Source organism: Euprymna scolopes, chromosome 2 (assembly GCF_053919585.1).
Source record: "Euprymna scolopes isolate OS-2025 chromosome 2, ASM5391958v1, whole genome shotgun sequence".
Classification (NCBI taxonomy): Eukaryota; Metazoa; Mollusca; class Cephalopoda; order Sepiida; family Sepiolidae; genus Euprymna; species Euprymna scolopes.
The window spans coordinates 162239718-162252984 of NC_136483.1; the positions used below are offsets into that span (position 1 = coordinate 162239718).

Genomic DNA, 13267 nt, shown 5'->3' on the forward strand with positions numbered 1-13267 from the left:
CTAAGCCTAACAAGTTTTTGCTGCTTAGAGACTGAATAGGTACAGCAAGGTGGTTTCGGTTGAGAGACAGTTTTGTCTGAAACTAGTGCAAACTAGACCTGTTATTTAGAGAAAAAGATTTAGTTTTGTTTTACGGCATGGCAATCCTTGCGTTATTTAATGTCGAATCCATTAATTTTGAAAAAAAAAAAAAAAAAAAAAAATTATGCTTTGAGTTCTAATCTTCAAATATTTATTTCTGATGTTTAGTATGGCTCTCTTGTTTTATGGCATATCAACCCATTTCAGATTCAAAAAATTTGACAAAAATTTTTATGGCTGAACTTCTGTATAGCTTCAAATATTTATGGTATTTCATTTGGTTGGTTTGGAGAGGAAAAATTTTTGGTTTGGACTTTGTAAAAATTCAATCGTGTTCTGCAAAGAGAAAGAAAAAACAATGACCAATAACATCAATGTTTGGTGCATTTTTAGTCGCGTGCAAGCGACTAAGTTGGTCCGTCTGTCTGTAACACTTTTGTGCTTGGCCTTTTTGGTTAAGATCAAAGGTCTGTTGTTAATAGATGCTGTTCTTAGCTTTTTAAGCTTTTCTTGGCCTTTTGGGCAAGATATGCTTTTAGCTAAAATGCTGGGAATTCATTAGTTAGCTTTATTGTGGTCAATGTTGCCAGTCAAGAGTAAGTCGCCAAAGACTCCAATTTTTACTTTAGTTACAAAGACCCTGCAACACTCCCCTCCCCAGATCTTATAGGGCTTTGTGTCTAAATTTGTTTTGTCTTTTGGAGATTTTACTTTTTAAATTTTTTTAATTTCATATTAATTTTTTAATTGTAATTTTTTTTCTTTAAACGGAATAAATTAAATATGAAGATCAAAGTATAGTATCTGTTCTTACTACATGCTGTACTTATGTTTGTAACTGTGATATAAAGTGGGGGATCACTTTTCTGTATTAATTGAATGTAAAATGATCACCCACTTTACAACCAGTCAGTCTCAAAGCCATTCCAGATCATTCAGGTTGTTTTTGAAGGATTCCAGTTATTTTTTAAGCATTCAAGTCATTCTTAAGGTCATTCAATTCATCCTTAAGTTCATTAAAGTCATTCTAAGTCATTTACGTTTTATTTATTTAAGTCATTTCAGCCCATTTTTCGGTCATTTTAGTTTATCTTTAAGAATTTCATGTCAATCCTACATTCTAGCATTCATTCATTACACGAGAGCACGCGACTAATGGCTATCGGCCTTGTTGGTCAAGAAATCAATATCTTCAGACAACCTAATCTGGTAGTACCAGGATAAAGAGAAAAAGAAAAAGATACAGAGGGGAGAGAGAGAGAGAGAGAGTGAGAGGTGTGGTTTGTAATCTACACATTGGTAACCAGCAAGAGTAGATTTCTGTTACAATTTACTTTTTCTGACGCACTACATAGCAATTGAAAAACAAAGAAAAACTCATTTGGATTATTCAGATCACTGAACGTTACCTTTGGACGTTACCTTTACAACCTTTTTTGGTCAATGTAACATCCTGAAGTTCTTCAGGTGTGTTTTGTCAACCATGAGAACCTATATGGATTTCAAACCGAAACCTTTATTTAATTCCCACGAGTAGATTAGTTTCATTCAATCAGTGATGACAGTTGGTTGGTTGGTTGGTTGGTTGGTTGTTTTTGTTTTACGGCACATCAACCCTTTTCAGGTTATTTAATGCCGAATCTGGTGATTTTGAAGAAAAATTTTTTTAATAGAATATATTTGTTTTTTTGCAAGTCAGTTTCTATTTAACCCATAGTTGGGACCCAAACAGGTACTACCACTCCGGGTCAGAGTGGACCTGGGAGCAGTGGTAATTAAAGGATGGCTCCACACTCCCCAGAGCCCGCAAGCTGGGGCCTCACCATCGGATATAGTCTTAGGTCATTTCCAGGACCAGTGATGACAGAATAAAAGTCTTAAGTAATAATTTTCTTAGTATCGCCTGTACTGAGGATTGAACCTTCAACCTCTTGAATATTATCACTTAGAATTGATTATTTAGCATTTTTATTCTTGTGCATAAAGATTCTCAAATCTGACAACGTATATCTGAAGAAGATCGGGTGAAACGTTGTGAAAATAACATCCAAGATGAGAACATGGTGACTTGCATACCTGAAGAAGGTCGAAGGTTACATTGATCAAAACATTGAACAAATAACACTGAAGATGGGAACATTAGCCTGATTAATTCAAATACGAACAATCATCCCTCATCTAAAAAATTCAGAATGCAAAAAGAGAACATTAGTCCGAATAATCCAAATTATCAATTCCCATCTAAAAAATCTGAAACACTGAAACAAAGGACAACTCATCTCAATTCTATACTAGTTCTAGATGGGATATCTCTCCCAAGTAATGTTCATATCACTGCGGTACATATGAATCATTAACTGGAAGAAAAGAATTTGGACATCAACAGATTGCAATGGTTTGTAAAAAAAAAAAAAAAAAAAAAAAAAGCTTACATAACTGAAATAATGGAATTAGGGAATGGTTTATGTTTGCACAAACTTTTTTTTTTTTTTTTTTTTTTTTTTTTTACAGAGGGTTCACCAAATATCAAGGCCTGGAAGCCACTTAAGGATAAGGGTTAATGTGTGTATTGTAGTCATTGGGACAGTTGCATAATAATCGTTTGTAGCAGTAATTTGATATAATTAGATTATTTACGAGGACGGTTGAATAAGAACTTGTTTACGTTGGACTTGAAGATAATGATATTGTAGTCCGCTGGAAAGCAGACGGGCGGAACAAAGTTCCACAGGAGGGCAGTTCTAGGAAAGAAGTTTTGTTCATGGAAACCATGTTTAGGTTTAGGCATTGATAGAGTGGGTGAATTTATTAATAGCAATTTTGGGTAGACAAGTGTTTGGAAAGAAACTTTGTTCATGGAAGTTTCATTTAGTTTTAGGTACACAGGAGAAAAGAAAATTACTTACAGTTGTTTTAACTAGATAAATTCTTGTTGCGAATGTTTTATAGGAGAAGACATAGATTGGAGCTCTGTTAAGAACCTACCATAAAAATAACAATAGAGTAGAGAAAGACTAGCAATGTCTCTTCTACGAGAAAGAGGCTGTAAAGAAGGGAAGAGAACATCACCTATTAGGCATTGAAGTTAGTTTTGTACTCTATCAAGGCAAGAAGGGGTCAGCCATGTTGATACCACTTCATTATCTCTCTTGACATTGTACACGTACAAAGTGATAATTGATACGCAAAACAATTATCCAGAGAGAGAGCGAGAGAGAGAGAGCGAGAGAGAGAATATTAATTACATCACCATTTTCAGAATAGTAAGTTATTTAATGCTGAATCCAGTTATTTTGGAAACTGTTTTTATGCTTAAAGTTCTTCATATATTTATTTGTAGAGTTTGGTTTGGTTGTTTTATGGCATATCAACCCTTTTAGGGTTAATTAATTCCGAATCTAGTTATTTTGGAAATAGTATTCATGTTGCATCCAGTTATTTTGTAGAAGGTTCTTTACTCTTCAAGATCTTTGTATCTTCAATCGATAGTTTGTAGTGTTTGGTTTGGTTGTTTTGTTTTTTAATGGATTTTATCATTTTTTGTTCCCTGCCATGCAGAACATGAGTTTTGCAATGAGAGAGGGAAAAGGGTTACAGTATTAATGTTTGGTACATTTTAAGTTAGGAAACCAGTCAGGAAGTGGAGGAGATAGAAAGAGAAAGGGGAAAAAGGAAAGGGGGGGGGAGGTGGGTTGTTTTGGGTTTTACAGAATATAATTAAGTTTTGCAAAAGGAAGTAGAAAAACAAAAAGCATCACTGTTAGGAGCATTTTACCTCAGGAAGCCAATATCTTCAGACAGCCTGATCTGGAAACACCAGAATAAATCTAGTAGTATTGTTTATGTCTTGCTAAAATTTATGTGCCCACATTAAAAGCGTTATGCAAAGGGACAGACCCGAGTAAGAAAGCAAAACTAGATAAGTTTGAAAATAATATTAGGAAAAGGCTAGAATCGAACCCAGTAGGCTAGTGTTAAAAGATAATAGATATTGAAATACTAGGAATGCAAAACGATTGTCATTGTTCTCACAAATAACTAATTATTATTTATGTCAGAGAAAGATATTTGATTTATGAATGTAGTTGATTGTTCATTCTTTTAGAAATAACTAGATATTAAATATGTCAGTTAAAAGAATGGACAATACGAGTTTTAGAAATAATGATTAAAAGTAGGTTAAATACTGAAAAATTAAAATTGGGAATTCTTTGTTTGCACCAGGATATATTTTGGTATTGTCGATATTTTTCCTTTTGTATCTAAGCTTCACCGTACAAAGTTTTTTTTATTATTATCTTGATAAGTCGTTGATTTAAAGAATCCTTCAATACTACTTCGATACCCCTCATCTATATATTAATATCGTAGTACCTTTAATGTACGTACATACGTGTATGTGTGTCACGGTTTCCAGATTATAAATTATTTGATCGAGGGGGGGGATCCTATTTATCATAAAGGAGGATAGAAGATAACATATTACAAACATTAAATTATTAGTATATAGATACGCTAATTTAATGTTTGTAGTATGTTGTCACCTTCTATCCTCTTTTTTAGCAAATAGGATCTCCTGATCACCGAAGACACAATGTAAAAAAAAAAAAAAAAAAAAAAAATTTCTTTTAAGTGATATCGCTTTTGAGCTGCACATTTTAAAGAAAACGTGTTTTTCCTGTTTTAATTGACGTTAAAATGTTTATTTTCTTAGTGAAACTTTATTATCATGTATTAATGACATCCTTGATACGATTTCTCATAGAAAATTTGTTCTTAAAATTGTAGTGCGAAAATAGTGGCGAAATATTTAATTTACTAATACCTTTAACATATGTACGTGTTTCATGGTTTATTTAAAAAAATATATATATTAGACTCAGAGTAAGTTGAATGTCTTAATTCTATAAAAATATCTTTAATTAGAAATAATTATTATTGAAACAAAATCGACAATTATTTCTACTGCTGCTGTGGAATTTCCACAGGCCCCACTAGTATATATAATTCAAAGGCACACAAAGAAGGAACTTCAGCTCCATAAAAATTATTATTAAAGATGAGAAAAATAAAACTTGTGTCATCCTAGAATGATTTTCTCATCACCAAGAATAACTAATGCTGTTAGTCACTCCTCATTATAGTCATACAATGTTAATTTTTTTTTTTTTTTTTTTTTTTTTTTTTTTTTTAAATAAATGGCACAATCCTGTTTTCTATGCTGGAATATTTTCTTACTTAGCTCGGAATGTTGATAAGAAACAGGAACTAATAAACGTACAAAGTAAAAAAGGTCAAGTATCTTATTTATCTTTCGAGAAACAACATAGCCATTATAAGTACCGGTTTATGGTTAGAGGACATACACCAACAAAACATTCATAGTTAATTGAAACGATTTTTGCTGGCGAATTTTCCAATTAATTTTCAAGCAATGAAAATGTGTTGTATTAAGATTCTTACAATATTTATAGAATGCATAATTTTTTTTTTTTTTAAATGTTTGTTTTAGTACTTTAACATTGACGTTTTGATTTCAATAAACTGATTCATCCATATAAATAAAATAGTAGATGTATGTATATGCGTAAATATTTAACCGATAAACGCTTAAACTATTGGTCACATAACACTGAAGTTAACAAGAAATAGTAATCATACGCCAAGGATGGTTTATAATGAGTAAAATCTTTGGATGGATGATCAATGCATACAGAAATACGATATTTCTATTACTTTTGTGCATGCACAAATTTATTCATGGTTTGAGGTGGTTTAATTTTAAATCTTTATCTGTCGATAGCTCAAATGGTATGGAACACAGTTTGAGCACTAAATGTTTTAATTTCAATTCTAGCTGATGACAAAGTCATTTTTTTTTTTAAATCTTCTGAAATCAGTACTATCGTCATTCACAGAACTGATACGAGTATACATTTTTCTCATTGACACTTCCACTTCCTACGATGTGAAGCAAGTCCTATTTGTGCATGGAAGAGGCAGCTGCAGCCGTCACAGGGAATAGTAGGAGGGTCCACAGGCTATTGACCACCAACTTTTCTTTAGGCTCTTTTTGTTTTTTCTTTTTATCTTCTGTTTTTGAAGATTTCAGTATTTGTGTAGATTTTGGTTGCTGTAAGAACAGATTTCAACTGATCTTTAATGTATTTGCAGCTAACCTCTGTATCTAGAGGCCACCTCCCCTATCCGCAACCAGGGATCCTGGTAGATGGGAGTTATTACTACACTACACATTAGGTACAATATAATAAATATGTAGCATATCTAACAGGTAACCGCGTTGAATTTATTCCTTCAGAGAAAGCTAGCTCAACCCACTTACGAATTATGACTATTTAAAGTTTGTTGGAAATTAAAAAAAAAATTATATTGTGTAAAATAAATATGTATTAGATACGTTTGAAGCCAAAACAATGCATTATTACAAAATAAACAGATATTTTGTTTGAAATTTATATTGAAATTCATATTGAAATTTATATTGAAATTTATAAATATATTTCGAAGTAAAACTTCATCTTCAGTATGTCTTTCTATTTTTTTGCCTTGTTGTTGTTGGAGTATAGAATCAGTAGAAGTTCGTTTGTTGTTTCTGCGGTAGTTTTTTCAAATGTCGGAACAGTGCGTTGGTCACGTGGACTAGAAGCCAATTTTTTAGTTTATAACTAAAGCTGTAAACTTCAATCAAGTGAAAAATCCTTACAAACATAATTTCATCTTGCCGTAAATAAAAACATAATTGAAGCAATAATTATTAGATCAAGCCAGTCTAAACATTAGACAAAATTCCATTACCTCCTGCATACACACTCTTTGAAATTTTATTTTAACAGCTAACACATTGAATATTCTTAATATGATCTATAGTACATTAGAGATCAAACTAGATTTTTCTTTAACTAGACAAATGACGAAACTCACATTTAGACTATGTAAAACAGACGGAAAGATTTTGATATGATAAATATCTTTTTTATCCTGTAAAGTTTCCGATTAAAATGTTTTTTCACAAAAAAAAAAAAAAAAAAAAAAAAAAAAAAAAAAATCAAAGTTGTAAAGCCATTATTTCTTTAAAATCTCGTATGTTTAGAAATACTTAACATTTATGTCCACATAAAAATTAATGATCTAACTAGCCATAAAAAGAAAAAGAAAAAAGTAAAGAAAAAAAGACAAAGAAATAGAAAAAAGAAAAGAACGACAAAAAGAGAAATAGAAAAAAGAAATAGAAAAATTATCAAGAGAATTTATTTTATGGGAACTGATCCAAACAAAGAATGAAACCATTTGATGTAAGGAGCTACAAAAAAAAAATTTTTAATACTACTTCAAGGTCAAAAACCAACCAACAATAAGTGAGAGATTTCTTCCCCCTTTGTCAGAAAAATTGCTCATGGAATGTTAGGACAAAATAAAGGAAAGTGAGAGTTACAAGGTTGCTGAAAGTCAACCCAATGTACACTTTTCATCATTTTTAATTAGTACTTTTATAAAAGAGAAAGTGCTCAACTTTGTTTACATTCAAATTCTATTCAAATAAAAATTAAAAATATTTAATAAAAATTTCACTATATTTATTCATTTTTTAAACTCTAAATTAAGTTAGTTTTAGTTTGTGGTACTCAATTTTATTTGTAATTTTTGGCACATGTACAGTTTAATCTAGACAAAAAAAAAAATTGTTATATTGTACGCATCCATTTTGGACTGAAGACTTAAAAAAACAAAACATTTCACTTAATTTGATACAGTAGTTGTTTTTGTTTTTTTTTTACAGCGGAAAAACAGGTTTTTATGACATCGCGTTGAAGGTAGACATCTTTAAATTTACTGAACACGCCACGGGAAGATAACTCAGTTTAAAGCGCTGACACTCCCTCCCCATCTTTAATACTAGCTTTTCTTCCTAAAAATCGAACCTTTTGCTTGGTATCATAAATTGTTTTTGCTGTAAAAAAAATCTACTTGATGAAATTAAATGAAATTTTTTTTTGGAGAACTTCATTCCATAACGGATACATACAATATAACCTTTTTTCCGATATTTTCATTTTTTTAATGTCTTAATTAAACTGTACAGGTACCTAATTTTTAAATTGAAATATAAACTAAAGTTGATCTTGGGTTTACTTCGGGCCACGTTGTAACTCTGGCTTCCCTTATTTAATCCATTAGTCCCGAGTAATGTTTTCCGGGTCAGTGTCTATCCATCTAACCCTTATCGTTGGCTATTTTTAACCTTGAAGTAGTATTTATTTTTTCTTATCTCCTTACATCCAGTGCCTTCATGCTTTGCCCAAAACGATTTCCATAAAAATACTAATAATATATACATAACATTTAAATAAAGGTAGATTTCCAAATTATTCATTTGACTATATATATATATAAAAACACACATACACAACACACGTTAATGCTATTATTCTTGTGAAATTAGGCATGTCATTCAAAAAGCCATAGTTGTGTCATGACTGGGTAAGATCAATTAATATGATGAGAACATGTTTTATATATTCTGGCATGCATGACACATTGGTTGTTGTTGTTCTTAAAGTATAAATGTATAATCCTTCTGGAAAGAACATTGAGTAAGGCATCGATATAGATTCTTCCCCCCCTCCACCCCATACCAAACTAAAAAAAAAAAAAACACAAGTTGCTTAAAAATGAACTAATTCTTGTTCATATGTTTTGTAATACAAAAAAAAAAAAAAAAAAAAAAAATCAAGACTGATGTTCTAATTTACAATCCATCCCCCATAATTCGACATTTTTTTTTTTCTTTTATGTTTATACATACACGTTTGATTCTTTGTCACTAAAAAATTGTATTTTTGGTTTGTAAGTAAAAAATGTTTATGTTTTTGTAAATAAATTTTTTAAAAAACATCCATTCATGTGGGCGTATTTCAATAGCTTAGGCACACAGAGTGAATGAGGTATTATGGTGAGTGATAAACTAGCTTCAGGAATAAACAAAGTAGATGACCCCCTCCCCGCTCCCCATTTCTTCCCTCCCCATTCCCTTTTGGCTTCATGCCACATTATTTTCAAGGACCCCCCCCCCCCATCTATAATATAAATCTCACCTGTCCGTTTAAATATATGTATGTATGTTTGTAAGTCTGTCCAAAACTTTCGACAGAGGCGACAGATTTTCACGAGATTGGTATCGTTTTGAAGCTTGACTCTTTGGATGACAAATGTCAAAAAATTGGCTAAAAACATTAATTCCTTCACCGTCAACTGGGCACTTTTCTACAGGAATGGGTCGCTTTTTCTGCCCATATTTTCGAAAGTCATCCCCTCTTTTCGATTGACTAGCCTTAATTTAAACATTCGTCACTTCCGGTTTGGCGATGGGCACAACAGCAAAGACGTCACTTTTTTCCTTCACATTGTTTTCCTCCTTTGCGGTACGGGTTCAAGCCTGCCTACTTACTACCACTTTTTTTTTTTTTTTTTTTTTTGCTCAATACACGCCCCCAAACACTCGGGCAACACCGAGCACCCAGGCCAGTTATTTATAAAATAGTTTTAAAGTGTCGTATAAAAAAATTGGGAGGGGCAATTTTTTTATACGACACTTTGCCTTAGCAAAATTTAAAAAAAAAAAAACGCCAGTTGCTCATTTTCTGTCTATTCACAGGACATTGATCAATTTTTAAATCTTAAAAATTTAAACAAAATTTGTTGGCTCACAAGATCAATTTTTTTATAGAAAACAATTACATTTATTTTATGCTGCATGTTTAAAATTTACATTTTAAAAAGATACAAATAAAATAAAGATTCCAAAAGATTGTCTTAGAATTTTTGGAGTAATTACTTGAAGCACCCCAGAATGACACATTTGGCTCAAGACCATTTTTTTTTTTTGTCTTGGTTGAATTATACACACATGCCTTCGTGCATTAGAAAAAAATCTTTATTAAAAAAAGAAAATATTTTGTAAGTGTTAAAGATTTATAAAAAAAATATTTTAATAAAATTTGTTGATTGATAAATTCGCTTAAGAATGAAACATTTTGGATCGATTATACTTGAGGTATCCCAGAATAAATTAATACATTTTGGCTTAGCACCCAGGCCAGTTATTCATAAAAGTTTGTCTCATTTTCAGTTGAATTTAATTTTTTTTTATACAAAACATTTTTTGTAAGCTTCAAGGATTTATAAAAATATAAATTTTAGATTAAATAATTAAAATTTTAAAAAGGACAAAAACAAAGCTTCGAAAGATTACAAATTTTGGATCAAAGTAGCACACATTTTGGCTTGAGACCAGTCCCTTTTTTTTTTTTTTTTTTTTACCACAATCTAAAGAAGAGACCAGATTACAGCTGTAGACCAGATGACTAGAGAACCCCCCACTATACATCTTTTACCGACATGAGTAATCTCCCCTGCTGACGCTTTTCCTCTCTCGATTTAGAAGCATCCAAACTCCAACGAAAAACACTAAACCACCTGAAAACAGTAATGTATGATGAAAAATTGCTATGATGGCTAGATAGAGCTACAAAACTGACCCAATCATCTGCGAATGTGGAGAGAAGGACCACATGATGCAACAATGCCTTGTCTGCCTCTACTCCTGAACAAGTGCAGTTTGAAAGATCTTGAAACAATAATGCAAAGGACTGCATAAAGAACTCCAGGTTGTCATTGATGGATGTACATCCAAGCAGCATAATATTAATATGGAAGTACCTCAGAGGTTGATCCTTGAACAACTATTATTCCTGATATTCATAAACGACCTGCCTGATAATATTGTGTCCAAGATGGGTATATTTGCTAATGATACAACACCCTATAACGTGCATGAGGGAAGAACAGATGTACACAAATCTAAGATAATGGCAGAAACGTTAGAAAATGACCTCCAGACTGTAGTGGAATAGGGCTGTAAATGGATGGTAACATTTAAAGCTAGTAAGACTAAGTCGCTCTTCTTTAACAATTACGCCTTTCCAACTGCCTATATTCATGATAAATACCACCCTAGCTGAAACTTTTTCTTTCAAATTCCTTGGCCTAACATTCATGGGTAATATGAACTGGAACAAATATATTGAGGACATTGTGAAGGCTGCTGCAAGGAAGGTGGCTTCCCTTTATCGTGCAAGAAGACTACTTGCACCTGAAAGTATCCTGTACCTCTACAGGGCCACCATGCATGGAGTATTGTTGCCACATCTGGGCTGGTGCATCTACCACTAATCTCTCCCGCGAGTTCAAAAAAGAATTGTTAATCTAATAGGGCCCACTTTGTCAATTAAGCTCCGACCCCTGTCCCATCGCTGCAATGTTGCATCCCTGTGCCTGTTTTACAAGTATCTTAATGGAATGTGCTCTAATCAACTTGTTGCACTTGCACACCCCTTCGACGTACATATCCCCAACAAACCCACTTAGCAATAAAATCACACCCCTTCACTGCTGAGATCCCTAAATGCCAGAAAGCTTTCTACACTGACAGTTTCTTCTCTCAAACAGCTGGATTTTGGAATTCCTTCTTGCTACCTGCTTCCCTAACTGTACTGATCTACAGAAGGTTAAAGGATCAAGTAAAGATTAGATACCCCGTAGCAGAAGACAAAAATAGGCGAACAATTCAAGGGGCACCGGTTGTTCGACCTTGACATTGTCGTTAGTTGTTTCTAAACTTGTAAACAGGTCAAATAGCAGACATATTCGAATGTTCGCGAGCAAGATTTTTTAAAAATATATTTGCAAAACTTTTAAGGATTTAAAAGAAAAGATATATATTTACAAAACATTTTATTTAATATTAAATATTTCTATTTATGCAAAACTTTTTAATGTAAGTAATGAAACGAACGTATTTAAACAAAATATATTTAAATAAATGGGTGTCTTTCTGAGTGCGTTCTTTTTATATATTTACAGAACTTTTAATAAAACTAATAATAATAATAATAATAATATAAATGGTAAATTTTTACGACGTGCCCCAGCATATTATAAACACTCCAACCTCCATCTGTTAAGAACGGCTTTCGGAATAAGCACCCCCAACCTCAAAAGCCGTTCTTAATATGAGGAGGTTGGGAGGTGTTTATTCCGAAAGTCGTTCTTAACAGGGGGGTGGTTGGGGTGTTTATACTACGCTGGGGCAGGTCGTAAAATAATACTAAATAAATAAACCGAGGTTATAACCGAGAATTTTGAATGATGTCAATTAAAAAATACATAATTTTAAAAAAATTGAAATAAAATTATTATAACCAAACTTTTTATGGCAGAAACAAATATAAAATAACTGACTTGTTCGGATTTTTGCGACCAAGATTAATTTTTATGTACAGTGTGTGTGTGTGTGTGTGTGTGTGTGTGTTTATATCTTTCTTCGTGCGTTTTTAATACAATTAAATATTTATTTAAAGTGTGATGTATGTAGGTGGTCAGTGAAGGAGAACTCCTAAACCGAGGCAATTTTTATGCATAGTAAAATCACAAGTATAAACAATCGAGATTTTAAAAAATATATTTTATTCACATATCTTTTATAATTTATTTTTATAAGGATGAAGTGTAGCATCACAAGATACGAATCTTAATGATTTTTATTTTTATTTAAAAACAAAAACTTGCTATTTGCTTACTTCTCCATAAAGCAAATTAAGTGCAAGTAAGTTTAGTGTCCGAAAATTTCAGTTTCTAATGTTTTGCAATTAATATAGGTCATTCATTTTATTTTTTTTTAAGTTTTATTATAATTATTAGTTTTATTAAAGTTCTGTAAATATATTTAAAAAACGCACTCAAAAAGACACCCATTTATTTTAATATATTTTGTTACATTTACGTTCGTTTTGTTACTTACACAAAAAGTTTTGTGTAAATAGAAAAGTTTTTTTTAATCCTTAAAAGTTTTGTAAATATTTAATATTAAAGAAAATGTTTTGTAAATATATACTTTCTTTTAACTCTTTAAAAGTTTTGTAAATATATTTTTAAAAAATCTTGCTCGCGAACATTCGAATATGTCTGCTATTTGACCTGTTTACAAGTTTAGAAACAACTAACGACAATGTCAAAGTCGAACAACCGGTGCCCCTTGAATTGTTCGCCTATTTTTGTCGTCTGCTACGGGGTTTCTAATCTTTACTTGATCCAGGTTAAATGTATCCTA

At 31.8% G+C, this 13267-nt stretch overlaps 1 protein-coding gene across 8 annotated transcripts in view; it reads right to left on the reverse strand.

The window, feature by feature from the left end:
• LOC145298110 (syntaxin-7-like) overlaps positions 1 to 13267 on the reverse strand; it is a 156438-nt gene that overhangs the window by 121032 nt on the left and 22139 nt on the right. The gene's annotated exons all lie outside the window — the stretch shown is intronic.